Here is a 14,623-nt window from a genome sequence, read left to right on the forward strand (position 1 = left end):
TGTCAATCTTCTCACCTGTAAACAAATTGGAAGGCTAAGTTCAGATGCCCTACATCCTCTGGTCATTTTACTAATCTTTCTTTACAAGAGAGATTCACAACACATTTTCTCCCCATTCTTTGATGCCAACTTCAGATTCAATTCCTATAGTCATTTTTAGTTTTCTCTTCCTTTGATCCTCTTTTTGCATTGGCCATTAAAGTTAAATTTATCTAATTTATTTCCTACTCTTACATTTCTTAGAAAAAAAAAAACTCTTTTCTCCACCTACCTTTTCCTTGTTCTCCATATTCCCTTATATGTCTTTGTATGTCTTGCATATTTAATCCATTGATTCCACTGGTTCATTGTCCCAATATATTTCAGCAGGATCGGGTGTTATTGAACTTTGGAACTAGAAAAGTCTCATTAAAAAAGAGAAATGGGTCTAATTAAGAGAGATAAGAAGTCAATTAAACTTAATAACAATTTATTTCATTTAATGCTTGCATTAAGGCACAATCCCATGCTTGGTTCTGGGATATAAAAATCAGCAAAGGCAGTCACTCTTCTCAAGCAACTTATCTTTATTGGCATGAACACAAAGATAGTACAGTATCACAGAATTGCAGAATTGGGCCAGATCTCAGCAGTCATCTTATCTAATCCACACCCAGAAAAAAAAAGAATCCCCAGGACCCCATATCAAGTACCAAATGGTCCTTCAGCTATGTTTGAAGGCCTCCAGTGAAGGAGAGTCCACTACCTTCTGCAGTGGCCCACTAAACTAGAGGTTAGACCTCATAGGGAAGTTTTCCTCAACATCCAGCCTAAGTGCAATCCTTTGTAGATTTCCCCTAATGCTCCCAGGGACATCTCCTGACTCCAAACAGGAAAAGTCAAATTCATCCCTCAACCTGTCAGCCTATCAGTATTTGGAAATAGTGATCATGTCCTTTCTAAATGTCCCTTCTATAAGATAAACATCCCTAGTTATTCAACTTCGTATCATATGCATGAAGCTGGCACATCCCATCCCAGTTACCCTCCACTGGATGCTCTTTATGTCCTTCCTAACATATGAACTCAGACCCAAACAGAATAAGATAGTGATGGTTTCTCCTTGGCTGGGATGTTTGTCCTCCTCACTCCTCCTTGGGAATGTCTCAAGCTTGTCTGATCCCATTCCATTGAGACACTAGTATTGCCCCTTTTGAGAAGTTGCCTTTCATCTGCTTTGTGTTTTGAATAGACCAGTGAATGTGCGTGTTGTCTTCTCGAATAGAAATGTGTATTTCTTGGGGCCATGGACCTTTCATTTTTGTCTTTGTTACCCCCCAGCCATTTAGGCACATTGCCAAGAATATATTAAGTATTTCATAAATGGTTGCTGCCTGATTGATTAGGGAATTGGAAAACTTTCTATTTCCCATGAATTATCCCAGAATCATGGCTAATCTCTTCTTGATCATAAATAGTCAGCCTGGGAAATTTTGGCCCATTCATCTTAAAATCTCCATGAATCCTTGGAATTTCTTTCAGTTGGTACTATTGTCAAGCTTCCTAAGTGAAAGTGGAAAGATTTGGGTCTTAAAGCTTTAGCCCTGGTCTTTGGCCTTCACTTTAGCTACCATTAGTTATTTTATTACTTCCTTGGATTATAGTGAGGATCTGTTTTAAGACCCCCAAATAACACAACAGTATCAATAAAAATGCAGCCTAGTTAAATACACACACACACATACATTCATCTGATTTTCTCTCCTCCTGATTACCGTTAAACTTCCATGCAAATGGACCGTGGGGGTTTCACAGTGGGAGCTGATGGTTGCAGCCAACTAAGTGAGCCTGGCAAGTTGAGGATTAGGGAACTGGAGCTGGCTTTGAAAGAGGTAATGATGCTCATTATAGGAGGGGAAGGCCAGGGGCTGTTTGAAGAGGCAGGAATCCAGCTTCTCAGCAAATAAACTGTGGGAGTGATGGCAAAATTTCTCCTTCAGAGAGGAATGGCATGTTACTGAATAACCCAGCAGGATAGGAAGGCTCTAGGTTTTTGGTAGCAAGTTTGGGGAAGATAGTTTTTAAGGAATGAAACAATCAACTGGCCCAGCAAAGGGCAAGAGTGCATCTGAGCAGTCAAGGAAGAAAAGCAAAAACTCTGTGAATGTACCCAAAATACCATTCTTTTCTGACTCTCCGTTCTCTCCACTCTCAATCAGATCTGAAATTGGGATCACTTCCTCCATACCAACCACAAAAGTTTATTCACATGTACTTTGGCAGGAGAAATGAAGTTGCATTGTTCCAGAACAGTTATTAATCTATAGCAAAGTGCAAAAGCATTTGATTTGACTTTGCTAATGGTTTAACTGCTGTTAGTTAATGAATTCATCAAACATTTATTAACTATTTACGTGGTTTGGGTACTGTACGCCAGAGAAATCCTGGGATCAGTGACTTGGAACTGTAAGGATCTCATTGAATCCAACCCCTGGATTTTAGAGATGGGGAAGCTGACACCCAAAGAAGGGAATTGACTTTTCCAAAAAAAAAAACAAAAACATTCAAGTAACAAATAGCAGGCAAGGAATTCGAACCCAGATTCTCTGACTCCAGTCTTTGCAAGTCGTCCTATATCAGAGTTTATAAGCTACTATTCGACGACAACGAGGTATGGAAATAGATAAATAGGATTTTGGAGCCATTTGGTTCTTGTGACAACACTAAGGGTTTGGGAAGAACATTTTGGTGAGCAATTTGACGCAGTCTCCAGAAGGGACAATTCATTTTAAGTCACTAATTCTATGAATCAGCAAATCAAAGAAGATTTATTGGGTCCCCATCATTTTTTTTTCAGCTCTTTGCTATAGCCTGAGGATGAAAGAGAAAAATGAAACAGTGCCTACCTTCAAGGCGCTTACATTCTGTTATATATCAACTTGAGCAGTTTGAAGGGAATAAAACTTTTTAATAGAGAAAGGGGTGGAAGGCAGACATTCCAAGAATGGAAGCAGAAATGAAATAGCATGTACAATGAAGAGGAAGGTTAGTTTTGCTGGCTGGGAAGGGGAATAATGCATAATGCATCTATAAAGGTAGGTTATAAAGGCCTTTAAATGCTAAGCAAATGAACTTAGAAACTTTTATATCAGAATATTATCTAGTTAAATACCTGAGCATCACTTTTCATTTTACTAGGTTGTTATTTGAACACTTTCAGTTGTGTCTAACTCTTCATGACCCTATTTGGGATTTTTCTTGACAAAAATACTGGAGTGGTTTACTATTTCCTTCGCTAATTCATTTTACAGATGAGGAAACTGAGGCAAATAAGATTAACTCACCCAGAGTTACACAGCTAATTCTGATTTGACAGATTTGAACTCAGATACTTGTGATTTTAGGTCCAGCTTTTTATCCACTGTACCACCCAACTGCCCCTTTTACCAGGTTACTAAAAAGCTTCAATAGAGGAATCATTTTTGGTTATTACATTTTTTTTACTGACTGCCTTTAAAGTCCAGGTCTGTAGCATTTATTACAGGAGGTCTTCCATGAGCCTTCTCTCCCAGTAATTACTTTGTATTTCCTCATCTCTATAGGTGTTGCCTCTTCCTACCCCATCCACTAAAGCTGAATGATGGTTCCATGAAGACTGAGACTGTCTTGCTTTTGTCTTTGTACCGCTAGGGCCTGTCACATGGCAGGAGTCCAATAAAGGCTTGTTGGCCTAAATTAACAACAATCAGTGCCTGTGGTGAACCAGGACTCTTTTCTTCCTGGATGCTAATGTTCAGACCTTCTGTGATGAAGTCTGACTACTCTCCTGACAAACTAGCCAAGTGGCACTTATTTATTAGCTCTAGTCCCTATCTTTAAAATTTGGTAGTTAATTTTGGTTTTGGTGCCTTTCTTTTCAACTTTGAGTCCTTAGGATTTAGCCCAGTTCCTTGTCAGTAGTTGGATATTAATTATGTTTCTTTTCCAGAAACTGCCTAGCTTTCCATCTCCAGGAGAGTTTTCAGGTTAGTCCAGATCACAAATCACAGAAAACCCTGATGATGAGGTGAGAAGGAATGCATTTGACAGGAAGGGACTTCTCAGGTCATTTAAGTTTCTTCCTCAAAAAATTCCTCACACCTTTTCAGCCTAACATTTAGAAAAAGAAAACACCCTTTATTAGAAGAAAGTCCCCTTGGATAAGTCATGATTTTTATAGTATTTAAGAAAATGGAGGCAAATGTAGGAAAAAATTTCTTAGTATACACATTTTATTCTTTTTCAGTCAGTAGATATCCTTCTGTACATACAAAGTCATTTTGTTACCTTAGATGTATAGGGGATATTTTGGAATGCCTGATTAACTTTTCATTGAAGCAGAATGATGTTATGGGGGAAAATAATTATGTGAAAGTCATGAGCCAAGTAAGAGCCTGACATCAGCTTGGCCATTAGGTTACAATGTGACCCTCAGGTGAATCTCTAAGCCTGTGTTGGATGAGTTCACCTCTAAGGAATCTCCTGGCTCTAAAATTCTTTGGTTTGAATGACAATTTTTAATCATTCACAAGTGCAGTTTTTTCTGACAATAGTGACAAATTCACAAATTGAATGGAATTTGAAATTTTGTTTTCCAAATGTTAATTCATTGATTATTTGGTGTTTTCATATTTATATATAAGTTTTTATAATTATATTTCCAGTATTTGGCACATCACCTGAATCACATTATTTTTACAAATACTTGTTGACTTGATTTGGACCTTCGGCTTCCTATTGTTGCTTCCTTTGTTCCCTTAACTAACAGATGGGGGGAGGGGATTCATATTCTAATTTCTAAACTCTCTTCTATCTGAATACCTCTCATGGATATATTTGATATGTTAAATTAAAAAGTATAATTTAATCACAAAATAATTACAAATTAATTGATGAAATGGCCTTTTAATGGCAGTGTATGTATTGTTCATTATAGAACCTAAAGTATCTCTGAGTTTGAGGAGATCTGTGAGGAGCAGGTGAGCTCTGGCCATGGAATCTAGAGAGCTGCAATCCAGTTCTACTGTAATATTGAGCAAATCCCTCATCTGTCTGTGATTTAGTTTTCTTATTGTAAAAAGAAGAGGGTGGAGGAAATGACCATTGGGTTCACTTCCAAGATTTGATGGAGGATTCTTTGGTCTTAGGAGTTCTTGACTTCTAAGTCCCCATCCACCATGCTACTGGGAGCAGATGGTCCTCTGATGTTAAGCTAGGGAGATACATCTTTGGTCCTATGGGGCTTCTTATTTTTAGTTTCCTCTCCTAAAGTCTCACCAGCCAGTTCTTTGGGTGTTTGACCTTTCTTATCTTCATGGACTTATGAAAACCCAGGGGAAGTCTGGGTCCGGTTAAAGTCATTCCGGTGTTCCAATGCATGCCCTAGTGTAGAGAACCATTACCTAGAGCCAAAAGGAATCTGAGAGGGAGGGCCCATAGGCTGACTGACATCTCTTGTCAACAGGTCTTTAAGCTGTACTTGGAGAGCTCATCCTCAGTGGCTGTTGTCTTCTGAGACAACTAATTCCATTTCCAGCCAGCTCAAGTTTAGGAAATTCACTTCAATTTAACTATTATTAAGGGATTTTTAAAATGTTACTTGAGGATAGGGCTTGCTGTCTTTGCCTCCTCTTGTATCTGGCTCATAAAATGGGCACTTAACAAATGGGTATTGAAGGGGCAGGTTCACTTCAGGGTGCTGAAGATACAAAGACAGTTCTTGCCCTCAAGGAGCTTACAGTGCAGTAGTAGGAATGATCATTAATCATTTCTCAAGTGCCTACTCTGTGCCAAAGAGCTTTTATGTGTTGGAGGATACAAAGATGGAAGGCAAAAAGTTCTTACTCTCAAGAGTAACACATTATGAATTCAGACAAGGCTAAACAAAATCAAGAAAAGTCATTTCCAGTCGTATGAGGAAGCACATCTAACTACAGGAGGTGTGTGTGGGCTGAACCTTGAGAGACATTTAGGGTTTTTAAGAGACAGAGTTGAGAAGGGTAGGCATTCTAGCCTGTACCAAGCCCCAGAGGAGGGAAATGAGGGTTATCTACATGATAATGAGGGTGCAGTAAGTAAGGAGGCCAGTTTGACCAGAATCTAATTAGAGTTCGATGGGGATTAATGAGCAATTAGCTTGGAAAGAGATTGGAGACTCACCATGAAGAGCCTTCAGGACCAAGCAGAGGATTTTGTATTTGATCCTAGAAGTAACAAGAGGGCCTGAAGCTTTGGGGGCAGGACAGTGATCTGGTCAGTCATGCTTTTGGAAGTTCCTTTTTATGATGAGCCACAATCTGTATCCGTATCCCTATGACCCATTAGTCATAATTCTGTCCTCTGGAGTCTCACAAATCAAATTGTTCTTACTGTGTTAGCCCTTTGAATATTTGAAGGTAATCATTTCTCATACCTACCTTCACCTCACTTAGATCCCCAGATCTTTTTCAATACCAGTTCCCTTATAATTCAGATCCTCTTCAACTGGATCTTGAGATTATTAGTATCCTGTGGACAGTTGAATGCAACATCCCCAAGTGCACTGATCAGTTCAGAGTGCAGAGGGTCCTTTGCTATCCTTGGGCTGCTACATTGGAAAGCCCAGATTAGATGATGTTTGCTTGAACATTTTCCTCTGAGCACCAGGTTTTAGTAAGGTATGAGCTGTATATTTTCTATCAACAGCAGAGAGACAAATCCCCACTTCCTGGAGGGATAATAATAGTGATAATATTAAAGATAATTGTAATTTTAACAGCTAGTGCTAATCTAGTAGATTAAGGGTGGTTATGCACTCTTCATTTGATCCTCAGTCACACTTTGGGAGGAAGGTGATATTATATCCACATTTTATAAATGAGGAAAGCAAAGTTGTAAAATGGAAAATGTTAGATTAGAATTAGATCCTTTTAGATTAGAATCTTCTTGAGGGTGGAATTGATGACATTTTCCATCTCTGGATCCTCTAAGCCAGGACTGTGTTCATGATAGGCATTTATTCAATGCTGAATTAAAATTCTAGAAAGGCAGATTTTTGATTTCCCATGTTGAATAGCTGCCTAGCAACATGAGCTGTCCAAAAATGGAATGATTTCTCTTGACTCATCTCTTTTCCAGGTAGGACGATCTACTCTAGTCCCTGTGTAACTCTCCATCTCCTAACTCCATGTCTTTGCCCCTCCTTGCTTGGCCTGTCCTTCAACCCACCTTGAAGAATCAAACTTCTACTGGCTGCACTAGACCTTTCCTTCCCTCTTCCCCACACCAGGTGTGGGCTCTTTCTTTCCCTCTTAAAATGACTTTGTGTTTTCAGCTAATTTTCTCTGTCTATACTGCATCATTTCCCAACACTAGTAGAATGTAAACTCCTGAAGAGTAGGAAGTCTTTAATTTTTGTTTTGGCATCTTCAGCACTGAGAAGAATGGCTGGATACAGAATAGTATTTAAATTCTGATGGAATTGAATTGTGAATTTACTGGCAGTTCACATGTGAGTGGCCCTTTGGCAGAGAGTTTGGTGGAGGATTTCGGATTTGAGAATGCCTTGGGTGGGCTGAATAGTCCTGTTCAGAGCTTACATTTCTGACCAGAATTCAAGCAGAAGGAATGGCTAGGACAACTGTTCTAGGAAGTAGAGGAAAAGATCAGACCCATTCGGTGATTGGCAGACTAGGATGTAGTGTTCAGTTGTTTTCAGTCATGAATTTGTCCCATTGGCAGTTTTCTTAGCAATGATACTACAGTGATTTGCCACTCCTTCTCCAGCTTATTTTATACACAAGGAAATTGAGGCATAAAGGGTAAAGTGACTTGGCTAGGGGTCATATAGTAAGTTCCTGAGGTCAGATTTGAACTCAGGAAGATGAATCTTCCCGACTTCAAGTCTGGCATTTCGTTTCCCAATCATTTCCATCATACTGTGAGATGGTGTGATATAAGGAGGAAAGGATAGGCAACAAACACAACAGCTTTGTCCCAGAAGAATATTTTAACTTGGATGCAGCTCCTCTCTTAAACACACACACACACTCTCTCTCTCTCTCTCTCTCTCCCTCCCCACCTTCCTCCTTCCCTCCCTCCTCTCTTTCTCTCTCAAAATCTGTGTGTATATGCATTCACAGACACACACACACACACACACACACACACACACACACATATATATTTACACATTTATATGTGTGTCAATGTTATATTTGTAAAGACTCTTTGCTTTTTAGCCAGGGTAGAGAACTCCCTGTGTGGAAATCTCCCTCTATCAAAGTCAACTACATTTACATAGCAGTTTAATCCTAAGGCAACCCTCAGCATCTAAGAAGGCCCAGCTAATTTGCTCAGTTTCATAGATAGTAGGTATGAGAGGCAGGATAGTAGGCAGGGTTTTGAACCCAAGTCTTCCCAACTCTAGGCCTAACAATCTATCCCCTAAGGCCTCCTACATTGACCACAATAATAAATTAGAGACAAAACAAGTTAAGGTGTATCATCCCTCTTTCCAGGCAGAACAAGTCTGCTCTGACCATTTAGGGTGACTCCCATGAATTGTTTATGGGCCTCTGAGGAGGAGACAGACTTTAAACCAAAAGGTTTATACGAGGTAACCCCTGATGGAACTATGCGGTTGAGTAACGGGTCCAAAATAGCGAGCTATTTTGGGGAAGAACATATGTTCTTTACCAAATAAAATGAGTGTTCAGAGGAGAAAATTTACAGCATATTTCAATCCCTGTTTTAAGGACTGTGGTAAACTGCAGTCTTGGAGGGCCTGGAGCTCTGTAGGGAGAGCCGGGCACATCCCATTATGGATGAGAAGGAGGTGAGTACTTTCTGTTGAGTGACTTTATATGGTCAACTCTCATCTGCTCAATCTGCTCACATAGCCAAGAATAGGAGCACAGATGAACCATGGAGCAGATCATGTAAAAGTTGTATTTGCTTTGATATATGTATCTACTCAACTATCCATAAAGTCTACTGAATCATTCATTCAGTTGTTCTTACAGCAGCCATTCACTCAAACTTCCCAATCGTGCATTAGGTGCCTAATGTGTGTTGATCTGCTGGTATTGAAAGGGAGAGAGACCAAAGGGATCTTGCTCTCAGGGGTGATCCTTGAAGGAGTTAAGAACAAATAGAGAGGCCACAGTGAGCTCTAGGAGGGGAGGCAGAATAACAAAAATATAAGACAGATACCAGGAAAGATTTGAAGCAGAGCATTGAGTTGACTTTGTGGAGGAGGTGACAGCAGCAGCAGTAGTAGCAGTAGTAGTGGCCTTAAATAATAAGGGAATAATGTGACTTTTGTGGGGCAAGGCATATGCAAAGAGAGAGGGTGACAAGTTATATGAGAACAAATCTTGAAGCCATCTTATGATATGAGCCCAGTGACTTTATCTTAGAGGGAGGGAGGGAGGGAGGGAGGGGGAGAGAGAGAGAGAGAGAGAGAGAGAGAGAGAGAGAGAGAGAGAGAGAGAGAGAGAGAGAGAGAACGAACAAAGAAACAGACAAGATGATAGAGAGGAACCCCTTGAAGTAGTAAAATCTGGGTTTGAGGCCAACTTAGTGAGAGGGTATGCAGAGGAATGCTTTAGAGATATGTCCTTGTTCCTGTGCTATTTAGACCTCTTTAAATCAGTGACTGAGATGAAGGCATAAGTAGGTTGCTTGTAAGTTTTGAAGATGACACTGTTTGGATAGATGGCTGTCACAGTGGGCATCAAAATCAGGGTAGTTCTCACTAAATATCTTTCTGGTCGGGGAAATGGAATACAATAAGATGAAACTTAACAGGAGTAAATGTAAATAAAGGTTTACAATTTTGCAAATAAGGGATAGGAGAGGTGCAATTAGATATTGCTTCAATGGAAAAAAAGATCTATAGGTTTTTGTGGACCACAAACTCAAGCAGGAAAGGGACAGGGTGACTCTCCAAAAAAACTAATGTAAATTGAAATCACAAGAAATATGGAATCTAGGACGAGGGGAGCAGTAGTCCATCCTCCCCCTGCCCTGGTTTAACAATAGCTGGATCTTCATGTTCCCTTCTGGGTCCTTTCTTTTAAAAAGGACATTCATAAAATGAATAACTTTCAGAGGAGGGCATCCAGGATCGTAAGGGAGGGCTGTGCAATCAAGCCATAGTAAAATTACTTAAGGGAATTACGTTAGTTCAGCTCAAGAGGAAAAAGATGCCCCCGGAGCTGTCACTACACCAATCTCCTTCTTCTTCACACATAGGTCCCCATGTCTTGTCTCCATTCTTTTGCTTGTCTGGAATGCTCTTCCTTTGCACTTCTACTTCATAACTTCTGAATTTCATATTCCCAGTATCTCCATCTCCTAGTGCCTTCCTCTCTGATATTACCTCATCTGTATTCATGTTGTTGCTTGTCTTCTCTATTGTTGCTTGCTTCTCTATTGTCGTCTCTATTAGAATGTGAACTCCTTGTCTTAAGGATCTGTTTTTGCCTTTCTTTGCATTTCTCAAATGCCTGGAATTCATTAAATACCTAGTTTGTTCATTAAGAGACAAGGGCAGAATTACTCCTACTCCTACTCCTACTGCTGCTGCTGCTCTGCTACTACCATTAATCCTACTACAGCCACTACCACCACTACTACTACATAGTTATCCATCAATTTTTAAAGAAGACCACACCAACCAAGTTAATGGCGGCATGACTTGCATATGTCATGTTTATTATAGTGAGGGGTCTGTTGGGCAAAATCTTCCTTCTCACTTGCCTTTTCCAAAAACATTTCACTCCATATCCTGATTTGATAGGAAACATGGAACAATGGCTTCCTGTCCTGCATCAGCAAGGCATGTTGGCCCTCCTAAAGCACCACTAAAAGTGTCGGGATGTGATGGCCACGGTATATCCAGGCCTGTTTCTCCATGGACTCCATGGATCATCAGTATGCTCTTCTCCTCCACATTTCAGTAACCCCAGACTGTGGCAATGTGGTACTGATTTTAAGTGTCTCAAGTCTTGTCCTGTAGAAGAGGGATTTAAATTGCTTTGCTTGTCTCCAGGGACAGAATTAGGAACATTTACCTGAGGCAGATTAGGCACAAAAGGAAGCCCTCTAGGAGCTTCTGTTCCATTAACAGATGATATGCTCACAGACAAGGAACTGGAAGATCTCAAAAGTACTCAGGGATGGAAGTAGAGAAAGTTTTTTTCATAAGGACATTGGCCCAGTAACTGGAGCTATCAGGATTCTTTCTTACTGGAGATTTCCCTATGAAGGCTGAATGATGAAACGATGGGTGACTTTCCTGATTGGAATATACATGAACTTGGTCATGGTTGAGATTCACTCTAGGTCTAGGAGGGTTACTTTGGGCTTCACATAAGTCCCATGCCAATTTTTGTAGCTTGTATTATGATCTCTCAAGTAACAAACTAGCATCCTGTTTTGAGGGGGTCCCAGACTTAAAAAAGTCATTCTAAAGGCTTCTTCCAGTGGAAAGATTGCTCTTGGATTCTAGTTCCAGTAATCTTGTGTACATAGTCCTTGGTGAGGTCATCCATTATAGATAGGGATAGAAATGGAAATGAATTACCAAGAACTCAGAGCTTATTATTGCTCATCATCTCTAATTAAGATAATAGGTTCTTTTATTTTAGTCATCACTTTTATGATTTTCCCAGTGGATGAAGTAGGGCTGATCTTGCATTAGGATCTGATTCTGATGCGTTTCCTTGATTTCTAAGACTTATTCCAAGCCAGAACTCTAGCTAGCTGTAAATGAGCCTGGAGAAAAATCAGTTTTGTTTTTGTTTGTTTTGTTTGGAGAAGGGGGGTTAGTGATCCAGAGGATAGTTAGGGAGGGATGATTGTGCTGGGAACTTAGGACCGGTGAGTTGAGAAGGCAAAGGGGGCATGGTAATGGGAGACTTTGGTGCCTGCAGTCCAGAGGACCAGGAAGCAGGAGACACCTAGGATAGAGGTGTGGTTACTTCAGGGAGGAAGCTTTCCTCTCTCTATCTGTTTCCATCCCTCTATGCAGTGCTCTGTGGCAAAGAATCAATTCTTTTTTGTTGTTTGTTTAATTTACACTAGTTCCAGTTTTGTACCAAGCTGTATGTCTTTTTGACATTTTCCTTGGAGATTGAGATGACCTTTACAAAAGAAGAGGAAAAAACTAGCAAAATACTTTCTTGCAAATAAATTCTTCCCTTCAACTCAAATTACCTTGGCAATAAAATCATCCCAATTCACACTTCCAAGAGTGTGTGCTGCTTTGATTACCCTGAACTGAATGGGAGCCAACAATTTATTGTGATAAGGACACAAGAGCAGGAGGCATGATGGTTTGACTAAATTAAATGGAGGGATAGTGGGACTGTCTTCTAAAAGAATTAGGCAAAATATTTCAGACGATAAGTAAGGAAAGTCCTATTTCTCATCACCTGGAGTGATGGTTACCAAATGAAGCACTTCCATATGCCCTGGAATGCCTGGCTGTTCCATCCTTTTACAAATTACTCTGCCATCATGGAAGTTGAGAACCACAAGACTATGATCACTGCCCAAATGGTCCCTGATATCAGAGGAATGTTCATCGACCGACGTCCCAGAACCCAGCTGTAGTTCTTGATTTGATGCCAACAATCTTCTGGTGCTTTAGGGTTCTCATCAGCACAGAAAGTTTCAAGAGGGTCAACTTTAAGCCACAGTGGGAAAAAGGATCTCTCCGTTTAACCACAAGGATGATTAGACTGGGGAGAGTCCTCACAGGTTATCTTGCTCAATTCCCCCACTCTCATTTTACCAATGAGGAAACCAAGGATGAGAGAGGGAGACATACTAACTGGCTCAGCCAGGGCTTATACAATTAGGTTACAAGACAAGGTAGTGGCCTTGCCCTCTCAGGGTGGTACACCTCACTTCTCTCCCTTTAGCCATGATGTTTGCTGCTCCTTGGGAATGATTTATTTATACCTTTAGGACCAATAATGGAAAGAAAGCCTAGAGTGAGGGCATTTACTTCTTGATTCTATAGCACAGTACAGTATGTAAAACCTTTTTCTTACCACAATCCTGTGAATTAAAATATTTCCATTTTAGGGATGAGAAAACATTCTCCTCCTTGACCACCACTAGGCACCCAACCAACAAGCATTTTTTTTAGGGTTTTGCAATGCAGTGGGGTTAAGTGGTTTGCCCAAGGCCACACAGCTAGGTCATTAGTAAGTAGCTGAAGTCACATTTGAACTCAGGTCCTCCTGACTCCAGGGCCAGTGCTGTATCCACTGTGCCACCTAGCCACCCCGACAAGTATTTTTGAAATGCCCACTTCCTATTAGAGGCACAGTATCAGGAATCAGAATAGAAAAACAAAAGTATGTTCTACTTGGAGATGGCATTATCAGAGATAAGGAAATGAAGGATTTCAAAAATATCCAGGAATAGAAATAGAGAAGTTGTGAACAAGAGGCAAAAATCAGGAAATGTCTCTTGAAAGAGGTAGACTTGAAGGGAGAAGGGCTTCTCTAAAGTAGAGGTCTAGAGGGAGACTATTTCAGGCATGCAGAGTCACAAGAGATAGCCATGGAGGGCTGCCTATAGGGAACAACCCCCATTCCCCTGCTGTTGTATGGGATATCTGTCATGACTTACCATGGGCCTTTCACCAACTTGCTAAACCTTCTAGCCTTTCTCTGGTTCTTTCACTGTCCTCTGGATCCCTGTGTTAGCCCTGCTCTACCACCTATTTATATGAAGACCCCACCTCATTTTCTGCTAATATGACATTTGATCAGTGACAATTCTAATTTATTTTGCTAACTGATTTCTCAGAAAGGGATAATGTTTGGATAAGGTTTGATACTTTGTCACTGACATTTGAGTTGCTGCTTTATGATTCTGGGTGGAGGCAGAACTGGCAGGAGCACTGGGCTTGGATTCTAGGTCTTCCTTGGAACTCCAATGGAGTCTTTCTTGGGTGACTGTTGGAATGACCCATCTGAAATTGAGAAGATGCCTGGGAGAGAGACAATACTTACTAACCCCTCTAAGATTCTCCTCTTTATTGGAATACTCTTCATACTTGCTAATGAATAATTTAGGACCCACCAAGCACAGTTCAGCAACATGACAAATATTAGGTTTTTATGTAAAAGACAGATCTTCCATTGGCTTGGGCCTTCTCTTGCAAGCCTCCAGGTCACTATCCCGGTCTCATTGCTCATGATTCCCCTTCCATAGTCTCCTATGTTCCAGGCAGAATCTGCCATCCACCTCCAGCCTCCTGATATGTTCACTGGCTGTTTCCCCACTCCTACCCCTAAATTCTCTGCCGACCTGTGGTCCTTAGAATCCTAACTTCCTCCAAGGCTCAGCTCAGTGACTCCTCCAAGGGAAGTCTGCCCAATTGCTAATGTGCTCCTCTTCCTCAAATTGTCTTGAATTTACTTTTATTTCCTTTGTACTCTCCCCTAGGTCCCCTGGCTTAGATTAGTGAACTTTTACCTTAGAGCCAGCATTTTCCTAGCTCTGTAAGGATGGCAAACTCTTTGCATGATCATTTCATTATATCCTTGAAACAACCCTGGGAGGAAGATGCTAGTATTATCTCCTCTTTAGAGATGAGGAA

General features: G+C 40.6%; 1 protein-coding gene across 6 annotated transcripts in view; it reads left to right on the plus strand.

The window, feature by feature from the left end:
- The window catches only part of HDAC9 (histone deacetylase 9), a 947,449-nt gene that overhangs the window by 243,396 nt on the left and 689,430 nt on the right, over nt 1-14,623 (plus strand). The window lies entirely within an intron of this gene.

The sequence above is a fragment of the Macrotis lagotis genome, chromosome 7, assembly GCF_037893015.1.
Source record: "Macrotis lagotis isolate mMagLag1 chromosome 7, bilby.v1.9.chrom.fasta, whole genome shotgun sequence".
In the NCBI taxonomy this organism is placed as follows: Eukaryota; Metazoa; Chordata; class Mammalia; order Peramelemorphia; family Peramelidae; genus Macrotis; species Macrotis lagotis.